This window comes from Choloepus didactylus, chromosome 1 (genome assembly GCF_015220235.1).
Source record: "Choloepus didactylus isolate mChoDid1 chromosome 1, mChoDid1.pri, whole genome shotgun sequence".
NCBI classification, from domain to species: domain Eukaryota; kingdom Metazoa; phylum Chordata; class Mammalia; order Pilosa; family Megalonychidae; genus Choloepus; species Choloepus didactylus.
In genome coordinates this window covers 219647513-219659962 of record NC_051307.1, presented here as the reverse complement: position 1 = coordinate 219659962, position 12450 = coordinate 219647513, and the positions used below count along the sequence as shown (strand labels likewise).

The 12450-nt window shown below is 38.5% G+C and overlaps 1 protein-coding gene across 11 annotated transcripts in view; it reads left to right on the top strand.

The window, feature by feature from the left end:
• Positions 1-12450, top strand: part of MAGI1 (membrane associated guanylate kinase, WW and PDZ domain containing 1) — a 712862-nt gene that overhangs the window by 238137 nt on the left and 462275 nt on the right. The gene's annotated exons all lie outside the window — the stretch shown is intronic.

Below are 12450 nucleotides of genomic sequence, written 5' to 3'. Positions count from 1 at the left end.
TACAGAACATTTGCATCAGCTTCAAGGATCCCTCATGCTGCCCGTTTCCTTCCTGCCTCCAGCCCCTCCTTAACCGCTGGCTACCATGAATCTGTTCTCCATTTCTTTCATCTTGTTACTTCAAGTGTGTTATGTAGGCTTTGGGATTGGTTATTTATTTTTGACAAAGCATAATTCTCCATAGATTCATCCAGATTGTTGCATGTATCAATAGTTCTCAGTCCTTTTTACTGCTGAGTGGAATTCAGTGATGAATGTACCACGGTTTGTTCAGCCACTCACCTGTTACAGTACATCCAGGGGGATTCCAGTTTTGACCTGGTACAAATAAACTGCTATGGGCATTAATGTTGAGGTTTTTTTGTTTGTTTGTTTTTGTTTTTTGGTGGTTGTGGTGAATATAATTTTTTTTTTTCTGGAATAAAAGCACTAGGGTGCAGGTGCTGGGTCACACGTTCATTGCATGTTTAGTTTCATAAGGAACTGCCAAACTGCTTTCCAGAATGGCTGTGCCATTTTACATTCCCACGAGTAATGTATGACTGACCCAGTTTCTGTATCCTTGCCAGTACATGGCATTTTTATTTTAGCCCTTCTGTTTGTTGTGTAGTGATATCTCATGGTTTAAATTTGCATTTCCCTGATGGCTAGTGATGTTGAACATCTCTTCATGTGGTTATTTGCCATCTGTGTATCCTCATAGGTGAAACGTCTATTCGTGTTTTTTGCCCATTTTCTAATTGGATTGTTTGTTTTACTGTTGGGTTTTGAGAGTTCCTTATATATTCCAGTTGCCAGTCCTTTGTTGGATAAATGCTTTGCACGTATCTTCTCCCAGGTAAGATCTTGTCTTTTTATCCTCTTCATGTGGGCTCTCACAGAGCAAAAGTTTTTAATTTTGATTAGCTGCAGTTTATCAGTTTTTCCTTTTATGGATGCTGCTCTCAAGGTCAAGGCTTAGAACTCTTGGGCTAGTCCTAGATCACCAAGATTTTCTCATTACTGCCAGGTGTGGGTAGATATTTAGTTTCCCCACTTTGTTGACATATACAGGTGTTGAGAGAAAGGGCGGATTGTGGAGTTCCTGCTCCATGAGGCCTCCACTGATAATTCCCAGGCAAGCAGGGGTAGAAGAGCTTTCTTACTGCTCCCCTCGTGGTTGCCACTGACTTTGTGGAGGGGGAGGATGGATCTGTTGCCATCTGGCTAGGATGAAAGTCACAGCTTCTATTCAGCCTTCTGTTGGCACCACTTGGTTTTGGTGGTTGAGCTGACGTGGAGAGTGGAAGTCTAGGACCCCACTTGGCCTTTGTCAGCTTGGTTTGGGGTGCAGCCCCAGTGTTTTCTGCACTAAAGTGGTTGTTGTCTGAAAGTTGTCTGTCTTGCTGGGCTGCCCCTTTCCTTGTCCTTTGTCTAGAGAGAGCAGGCTGTTGTTGGGACTTTGTAGCCTGTGCCTGTTGGTGTTTCCAGGATACTGGCTTCTTCAACTCCAAGTCTGTTACATATGAGGCAAAGGAAAGCTCAAGCAACTCACTGATGTTGTTCCTTGGGTCCTCTGGCCCCAAGCAGTCTGCCTTCTGTCCACTTTCTCGAGTCTTTTTATTTTTGTTTCTCTAGTCTTTTTATTTTTGTTTTATATGTAACGTCCTGAGTTTTTAGTTTTACTTAGCTTGAGGAGTAGGGAAAAGTACATTTAGTTCTGAAAGCAGAAGTCAGTTTGTTATAGGTATACATGTTTCTGTTCTGGGGAAAACTGCCTGATCCTTCAACGTATAGTTGTAGAGGGCTGCTTACAAAACAGAGATGAAAGACCTGTTAACAGTATATAGTCTTCCAAAACAGGATTGCCTGTTACTTTTGAAGTCTGAATATTCCTGCTTCTTTGGGTATAGATGAAACACCTGCCCCATTTGTTATTTTTTTGAGATGGACTTGAATAATCATGTGTTGAGTTGTTGAAGTGAGATAAATACTGGTACGTTGATCGTCATTTCTAAACAAAAAACAAGACAAAACAAAAAAATACAGCATCAATTTAGATTTTCAATAGCATGCTCCAAATGAATTACCTTTTCCCTTTCATTCACAAAGTGAATTATTTGTTAGACATGAATCAAGTTGATGGTTCACTTCCCTGGTGTGGACCTCCTGCATAGTGTAGATCTGAGGATACCTCCATCCCAGGGAGTTCTGGTTTTCATAAGAGATTTCTAACATTTACACCTGTTTACAAGCTGACACTAAAGATCAGCTTGAAAAAGTAAGGAGAGAAACATCGCAGAGAAACACACAAAAAGCCCTTCATTGTGAGCAAAATAAATTTAACCCTAATCGTAGAGCAGAAGGGATGGGGACACACTCACCCAATGAACTAGCTGTAAGTGAGGAATATCTTTCTTCTATAAAAGGAAGAAGTCAGACTAGATGGTCACTCGAAGTCTGTCCACTTTTAAATTGGTCTGATGTCTTTATTCTAAGTGACTGTAGCTCAGGATCATTGGAAATTTGAGAAGGCTGAGTATTTTTATTAGAAGGGTTGAGAAGGAGAGGAAGACATCCCAGATCTTCTGGCCATGACTCTTATCTCATCATTTTACTGTTATTGCTGTCTTCCAGGCTTATGGTATCATTCAGCAGGGAGGGACTTCGGTACCAACTCATGTTTTGCATTGTGGAAGTGCGGTGTGCGGTCACTTCCAGATACTGAGGCCATTTTGCTCCATGGAGAAAGGAAGAGAATGGGTTTGAATTGAGGGTGTCAGCAGGTTCATCAAATCTGAGAAGGTTGGATACCTTCCCAGCCAATGGAAATATTATGCAACATCTGTGTTTACAGGGGACAGCTTTGAGGGGCAGAAAATGGAGTTGTTGTTTACATGGTATCTGTGCAAAAATATATCCATGTAATAATATATTTGCCTTTTCTGTAACTCCTGGATTCTTCTTCAGAGTTTAGAGAGGGGTGAACTGAGGGGACGTACCAGAGACAGAATCCTCTAGAAATGGGAACTCTCCCAGAAAGATAAAAGTCTGTAGTTAGTTCACCAGTTGTTTCTTCATTGTCCCTTCCAGGTACCACCCCGTATTCTTAGGCTAAACCCTGAGGTTAGCTGAGTGGTCATTCTTTTTCTCTATTTTATCCACAGTCTATTTTCACTGCTGATAAATGCTTCCAAAAAATAGAGCTCACGGACCCATGCCTCTGGGGTGTTGCTTTTCTTGTCTGTCAAAGGTAGTGGCTTGGATAATTTCTCAGACCCCTTCTATCGCTAGCTTTCTGAATTCTGGGATTTGCCATGGAAGGCATTTGGTTTAATTGCCCAAGCTCTGTTGGTGAAACGTTTTTCACTAGCTACCATTGTCTATAATTAACCAATTTATGTATCAATCATTTGATCCCATACCAGGGCTTGAATTATTACATTTTTAAAGGTGGCCATAGATGGATTCATCCCATATTCCATCTATCCTAGTTAAACTGGCTTCTTCCTCTCAACTAACCCCACTGAGCACCTAACTAGTATATCTCCAATTGAAAGTGATTAAAGCCCTGGGAGCAATTGCCACCTTGTGTCCCTGGTTCTGCCTTTCAAAGTCCCTGTTGTCCTAAACTTCATTCCCCTACAGACAGTCTTCAAAAGGCTTCCTAGCAAGAAAAGAAGCCTATTCAACTTAGCTGGTTACCTAAACAAATCATTAGGGTCAGAATTTAGCCTTACAATTAACCAATTATTCAAACTCAAATGCAAACTCTCCATCTTTGGTTCAGACTGCTTTGTTAATCACTCAGAGAAACTTAGAATGCAAATTCAAAAGCCTCTGACTCTCAGAGGTTCCCATTTAATAGGTTTGGAGTGGGGCTGAGAACTCTGTTTTGAAAAGGCACCCATGAGCAATTTTGTGATGTGGTCTCAGCTGAAGCTGTTGTATTGATAAAGGCCTTAAACAAAAATCAAAATATGTTTTTTTTTAAATTGTCTTTCCTACTATGAAAGTACTATAGCCATGTAGACAACTTGGCAAACAGAAAAGTACACAGAAGAGAGTTAACACTACCCATAATTCCCAATAGGAGTATTTACCTTGTTGTCAATTTTTCTCTCCCCACTTTCCTCTTATGTATTTAAGGTATTTTATATCCACTGATGTAATTCTTAGAAATTGTTTTGTAAACTTCTAATTAATATTCCTTAAATATGTTCTGATATTAAGGAATGTGATTCTGATTGCTCTTTATCATTATATCAGAGGAAGGGAGGATCCATGAAGACAGGGACCTTATATTGTTTGCAGTTGAGCCCGGTGCCTGCAACAGTGCCCATAAGAGATGGTAAATAAATATTTGCTGACTAATATCAGAATGTGGGAGTCATAATTTATTTAATCAATCCTGTGTAGTTTGTAATTTAGGATTTCTTTCTTTCCCACCTTTTTGTTATTGTGATATCCCAGCAAACAAACTTGTGTATATATGTACTCACATGTTTATTCAGCCATTTTCTTTAGAAAATTCTACCTCAGATTGGAATTCTGTGATGAGGTGGAAGTATCTGGCTAAAGGGTGCCTTAATAAGAAAATAAATCTATTCAAATTAACAGAAGCCCAAAAGGAAATTTATGGAAGGGTACGAGGCCATCTTTTAGAACCTGAGAGCAAGAAATAGAGCTGACCCTCACAGGGAACTTGAGCTGGTTGGTTGAAATTCATTAACCAGTCCCACTTTCTCCCCTTGGTTTTCTTATTTTCTTCCATATCTCTTTGTATCTAGTTCATTTTCCCCTCCCTGCAAACCACTTTTTTCTGTTTTTACATATACATGGTGGACAAATGGCCATTGCATCAGTCTGACTTTATGGGATGTTTCAGCCACAGGAACACAGCAAAATACCTGGAATCCGTGTCTCCATTCTCAATATTGGAAGAGAGACTCTGATGGACCCAGCTTTGGTCAGTTGCTTTGTGGGGAGGATATTTTGAGTTCCTCACATGGAAGCTTGGTCATTGTCAATCAGCAGGGCTAGGAGTGAGATGCTGACAGTAGGGAAGCATGGATGACAAGCACTTTGAGGGGTGCCCATTGCAGAAGGAGAGCCTGTATCTAAAGCATGTTGATTTGAACATTCTTTATTGCATCAGTCTCTCCCCACTGTGGAACTGAAAGGCCACCATGTTCCCTCAGGAGCTGAGGGTATTAGGTTTAAATGTCATGATGCCTTGAGTCCTAACTACCATTATCCCACTTTCCTAGCTTAAGCTTAATGTTTTTAACCCTATTGCCGATTTAATTGGACTAATTAAATGCTGTTGTATCAAGATCTAACTCTATCTGTTGTGGGAAAAATAGGCAGTGTTTTTGTCTGACCTCCATGCCTTTGCCTAGCTGGTCAGGGCCATTAGCCTTTAAGCTAGTCCCCCAGTTTGGCTTTTAGTCAAAAGAACCGTTACTAAAGACCAATTTAGGCAGAGCTATGTTGTGAAAACATTTTTGCAAGGAGCCTTAAATGATCTTTCTTGTCCTTTCCCTTATTTTCTCCCCGATTACGTGGACTGCTGAAATTTAGAAGGCACTAAGATCAAAAGGTCAAAAGAAACATTTTTTTTTTTTTAAACTGTGGCCCAGTAGTCTTGAATATTGCATCTTTGTTGTTAAATGTTGGGGTTGTGAGGTGAAATTGGGGTAAGGAAAAGCTTGCTTCGGCTCTTGAGAAGATACAGAATTAGTTTTTGTTCCAAATACTTGTTTCCTTTTTAAGAAGAATAATCTTTCTGTTTTTTGGTCATGCTTTTGGGCTGCCAGTTTTTAAATGAAAGGCTTGTGATATGTTTATTATATTAATAACAGTTACATGTGATTATGCTTATAGTAGTTTATTTGTTTACAGTGTTCTGGGTATGAATATCGTCTCAAGGACTTGAAGATTTTTGTTTGCATGCAGAATGCTTCCTTGGGGGAAGTGGGACAAAAATAGGAAACGTCTTTTAAATTATTGATGTTGAACATTGTTTGAGGACTTTTTAAAATGAACTTTGTATTTGGGTGGTGGAGAGGGGCATCATTGGGAAAGTACTCCATAAATCCCACATAGCTCTCACCAATTTTGAGTTCCTATCTCCAGCAGTAGAACCCTGGGAGAGGGAGGCCCTGCCCAAATGAGCCTCTTGAAAAGTGCCAAATGAGCCTCTTGAAAAGTGCCTCCATCGTTTTTTCTCTAATGGGCCCAGAGGGTGATTTCTTGGGTCATGTAAGATAAAAAGTTTTCTGTAGTCGCCTGAGAGAGGTAAGAGAAGAGGTATGCATTATTCAGTATGGTGGAAGTGGCTTGGTAAATTTGAACTAAGAGACTTGGGTTTCAGTTTTGAATTTTCATTAGGGTAGCTGATAGACAAGTTACGTAACCTCTCCAATAATCATCTGCTTCAATTGTAAAGTGGGAAGTCCTTAAACTGCACAGGGTTGGCTGAGGGATTAAATGATATTAAGTTGCAGAATTGTGGAGCCTCTGGGCAAGCAAAATGTTAGGTGACTTTAGATCACAGAAGGGAATTTCAGCATCTGTGCCAGTCTCTTGGCCACCCCGACCTGACTTTCAAGGGCTCTGTTGCAGCCTGCAGGAGCTCTTGACTCTGTAAGGTTAAGCATCTTTAGAGAGTGGAGGGAAGAAAGAATATCCAGTTCTGGGCACAGCTTCACTGGTTTGGTTAGTTGTTTTCTCCCCTACTGACAGGACAGTTTTGGTTGTTGTTTTGTTTGTTTATTTTCATTTATTTATTTTTGTTGTATGAGTTTGTTACCTTGGGGGTAAATAAACTTTTGTAAAATCCCTTTTATTCTCCCCAAACAATTCCCACATAATTATCTGTAAAAGCCATTCTTGGGCTAGTGTCATTTTTCTTTGAGGACTTCCTATCTCTCTGTACATGATTTGCTTTCTGAGACCCCTCAGTTTGGTGTGCTTAGAAATACAAGGAAAATGCAAACTGAAAGTAATTTAGAAAAAGCTATTGTAGAATTGATTTTATTGCAGCAGTTTCATTTCATTTCATTTCATTTTTTATTTTTTATTGTGTGCAACCACAGTTGGAAATCTGTCTGTCTTAGCAATCCATAAACCTCTGTGATGTAATTGGTGATGGGCCTATCGGAGGTGAACTTAGGTGGAACAAACTGAAATAGTGACTTTCTAAAATAGCTTTAAGTGAATCATCTAAAATTCATAGGGAAAAGTGCTTATAATACATATACATATTAGCAACTTGCTTCCAGAAGAAAGTGGCTGTTTCAGTGGCAAATAAATGATATTTGAAATAAGGCAGACAGGGATTGGTGTCCAAGTCCTGTTATGGAGGTTATAACCTTGTGCTAGTTAGTCCTTTTTCCGTTGAACCTCAGTAATATTATTGTAAGATGGGGATGAGAACACCTACCTCATGGGACTGCTGTGTAATTCCCAGGATAAAGTGTTAAAACTCAATTGTTAAACCTTAAAGCACTTTTTATATATACATGACCAGTTAGTCTGACCCAAACGAGATTTTAGAGAATTTTCCTTGATTGTTTCCTGAGAACTTATTTGGGTCCCAGTTGAGTTACAATGTGTGTTAATTATTTTTTAAGGTTTCTGTTTTGACCTCAAGGAAATTTAGAAGGGTCTAAAAAATGTGGGGAAATGAAAAAATGTAACCTCCAGACTCGTGAGCCTTTGCAGGGTTGGTTCCCTAAGGATCAAGCCTGAACTTGTACTCATGTCATAAAAGGTAGGTCATGCCTGCCTTGTGCTTACCTCCTTAACCTCCATTAGTCTCTGCTCCACACTGTTGTAACCATACTGAGCTCCCTCTTATTTCCTGACTTTGCTAAGCTGTACTGCTTCCAAGTCTGTGCACAAGCTATTCTTTGAGTGCTGTTTCTGCCCATATTTCCATGGCTTACTCCTGCTCATAACTTTCAGCTCTATTATCACATCCTTATACAGTTATTGTTAACCACCCCCTTGGCCAAGTTGGGTGTTCTGTGCCTGCATTCATTCCTGTAGTGCTATATGTTCTTTTGTCCATCTTGTCTACCAGCCTATGCGCTCCTAAGAGCAGAGAATATACCTCGTTTGCTGTCATATCTCCAGCACTTCATTTAGGGCTTAGTTATGTGGAATATTTTTTTTAGATATATAAACGAATGATGTGCAAGAGTTAGTTCCCTTGTTGCTCCAGTACATTGTGTTTTGTCATTCAATTTAAAATTTCTTGGCTGCCTAGAACCAGCTAAACATGACATCTTTGTTTTGACAGTAGACTGTTGCTTAAAAAATAGTAGAGGAAAACCTTTCAAGTTGAGTTTATCATTGAGTGATCCAGTTTCTCGTAGAGCGTGTTGCTGTGAAAATGCTCCATGGTTGATAAACTCAAGGCGCCTTCAGGATGTCTGGGGCCTGTGCCTGCTGCATCTCATCCCAAATATGTCTCATTCTTTACCCATATGTTCCATCCCAAATGAAACATCTGTCCGAGATTTCTTGTCCATGAAGAGATTTTATTGTGACTGAGCTTAGAGTGTGATTTAGCACTTTTGCATGTGAACGTGGCGTCTGGGGAAGAGATGGGGCCAATATCATTGTTGTTCCAGATACAATTCTTATGAGTGACCCTTTGAAATATGAGGTGGGCAGACAGGAAGCTGGTTTCATCTAATGAAACTTTCTGTGGTTGTGATTTATCAAGAGGCACAGTGAAGAACCTAAAGTAGAAAGAGCACCAAAGTTATGGCATTGAACGAGAAGATGTTGGTCAATATTAAAGGATTCTTTAGTGAAAGGAATTATATTCAGTATCATGGACTGTCTCTGCAAACTTATTTGAGAGATATTTCTTCAGTGAAATGACTCTGATGTTTTTTTTTCATTTGTGACATGGACGAAGGGAGATATTTTGATCTGGTTTCCAAGGCATAGTGGTTCAAAATTTCTCTAAAATTAAAAAAATGTGGATTTCACTCCTTCATTCATTTATCTTATTATTCAATAAATATTTATCAAGTGCAGTTATGCTAGGCATTGTTCAGGTGCTGTGAATAAAGCAGAGAGCCAGAGACCTAATATTTATAAAGTGTTTCATTGATTTACATTTTCTCAGTGATTTTTATGCTAAATAAATGATTTTGAATAATCTGTTGTATAACTTTAGAAGGGAAGAAAATGAATGTAAGGCAGTGTTATTCATGGTTTCTCCATCTATTATTGAGGTTTGGTGTAAACATTTCCTTTATATCTTGTTTGAGTCATAATTTTCTCTACCTGTCACCAACTCTGGTCACACCTAGGACACTAGGATGTATTGGATGCAAACACACTAATACCAAAAAAAAAGGAATGAAATTAGATTGATAAATATTACCCAGGTTGTGTAGAAGCTTCTCTTTCTGTAGGTAAGAAGAAAGCTCCCTCTTGTGGTTGACTTTGGTTGTCTTACAATCGTTTCAAACTATCTGCTTCCTAAATAAAAATTACATAGCAATTAATAAAAAATACATATGGATACAGAAGTTAAATCACATTTTAAACAGATTCATTTATATCTAGTTGACATCCCATACAATTCACCCATTTAAAGTGTACAATCCGATGTTTTTTAATAGATTCACAAGTTGTGCAACTATCACCACAATCTAATTTTAGAAGATTTTGTCCCCTTGGGGGAGGGGGGAACTTGTACCCATTGGAAGTCACTTCCTACTGCCCCAATCCTAGGCAACCACATATCTACTTTCTGTCTTAAAGTAATGCTTATTCTGAACATTTCAAATAAATGGTATCATACAGTATATGGTCTTTTGTGACTGGCTTCTTTCACTTACAACGTTTTCAAGGTTCATCCAGATTGTAGCATGTATCAGAATTTCATTCCTTATTAAGGCTGAATAATATTCCATTGTATCTATATATCAGAATTTGTTTATCTATTCATCGGATGATGGACATTTGGATTGTTTTACATTCCCACCAGCATTATTTGAGGTGTCCAGTTTCTCCACATCCTAACCAACGCTTAGAATTGTCTGTCTTTTTAATTTTAGCTATCCTAGTGTGTGTGTGTTTTTTATGTGCATTTCCCTAATGACTAATGATGAGGAACATCTTCTTATGTGTTTTCTGGCCACTTGTATATCTTCTTTGAAGAAATGTCTATTCAAATCTTTTGCCCATTTTTAAATTAGGTTATTTGCCTTCTTATTGAGTTGTAGGAGTTCTTTATATACATTGCATAATAGGCCCTTAACAGATGTGCAAATATTTTCTCTCATTCTGTGGGTTGTCTTTTTAGTTTCTTAGCAACACAAATGTTTTTTAATTTTGATGTAGTCCAGTTTATCTGTTTTCTTCAGGTGCTTGTGCTTTTTGTATTGTATCTAAGAAATCATTTCCTGATCCAAGGTTATGAAGATTTTCCCCTGTGTTTTCTTTTAAGAGTTTTATGGTTTTGGCTCTTGCAGTTAGATCTATGAACCATTAAGTTACTATTTGCCATTGGCCTAGCAATAATAGTATTTTGAGGAATAGTTTTGAGGAAAAGTCCTAATAGAGTGACCCCTTCATCTAACTTTTTTTTTTTTAACAAAAAAGAAATTCCATATACTTCTTTTAAAAATGATTTATCATTCCCTCATTCCCAAATACTTAGAGAAAACCTTAGTAGCTGTTTTCTGTATTAGTCTCCCATTTGCTGCTGTAAGAAATTACCACAACCTTAGTGGTTTAGAAGAACGTAAATTTCGTATCTTACAGTTCTGTGGGATATTATTCTGACGGGGGTCTCCTTGGACTAAAATCAAGGTGTTGGTGGGCTGCCTTCCTTTCTGGAGGTTCTGCAGCAGAATCTGTTGACCCTTCCAGCTTCTAGAATTCTCCAGCTTCCACTTTCCTTCATCTTCAAAGTGAGCAACGTTGAATCTTTTTGCACCTTTTTCCCCTCTGACTCTTCCTTCTGCCTCTCTTACATTTTTAAGGACCCTTATGATTACATTGGGCCCATCTGAATAATCCTAATATTTCCTCTATTTTCAGGTCACCTAACTCGCAGCCATATTTCCATCTATAACCATAATTCCCCTTTGCCATGCAACACATCCACAAATTCCAAGGATTAGAATGTGGGCATCTATGAGGAAGCCATCATTCTGCCTACCATACTTCCTAATCTTAATTCTGCCAGCTATGATTTAAAAGTATTTCTTGACTTGGGGAATGTGATGAACTGACCTGAAATGCGTCCCGCCCCCAAACTCTATAAGACAGTGAAATCTTCCAGCCCGACCAGCAGAACCTTCTGCTCATCCATGTTCTTGCTTTTACAGGACAGTCTTGCCTCCATTCAAATGGGTCAACCTCCCCCTGACTCTTTGAGTTCAAAGCTACCCAAACTCCCTGTGCTTTTGTATCCTCCTAGTGGTAGGGTGATGGGGATAAGGAGAGAATTAAGCTCTAATCTTTAGCAAGTCCCTTTTGTGGTAGTTGTTATTATTATGATGTTGCCGATATCAGCCCCGAAGCTGCTTACCGTCCTGTAAGAGCTCCTCAGTCATGACATGAAGACAGAATTATCTTTAGTATGAGTTTAATGTTGAGTAAATTTCATTATATCTTTGGTCTTTGGAAAGTACTGATTGCTACATTATTTGTATAATAATGATTTTAATATACTTATGTCTGGGCAACAAACTTGTTATAACAAAACATCCATTCTATTCCCTGATCAGGGTAGATAAGGTAGTTGTGAAGGTGAAGTGATCAGATGCTCAGATGATCAAATGAAGTCCCTAACGTAGAGCCTGGAATATAGAAGTAGTCAGTGCATAATCAGAAATGTGTCATGATATACCAATGCCTCATTTTGAGGATGCTACTTGCAGTGACTGCTGCTGTTTTCCTTCCAAATAACACAAAAAAAAAAAAAAAAAAGAAAAAGAAAAAGAAAAAGAAAAAGAAAAAAAGTACCAACACATAAAAGTTGCAAAAGTAAAACACCCATTAAAAAAAGATATAAATAAAATAAGCAGTATAAATCCCTCCTCTGCCCCAGCTGAGCTAGATTTTTCTCTTCTCCTCTCACTTGTGCCCTTTTAAGAAACACTGTTAATAATTTGGCATCCATCCTTCTTCAATTTTTCTAAGCCTTTACAAAGACGTCTGCATGTGGAAAGTGGGCTTATTCATCCAGTTGATCAAAGTAATGATCATGTTATGAGGTGGGAGTTGCATAGCCTAAAAACTAAACATTTAAAAATGAATAGTTCAGTGATATTTTGTAAAATTACAATGTTTTGCAACTGCTACCTCTGTCTACTTCCAAAATATCTCATCATTTCAAAATAAAACCACACAGCCATTGAGAAGTTATTCTCTCTTCTCACCAGTGCCTGGTAACTGCTACTCTCCTTTCCATTTCTATGGATTTACCTA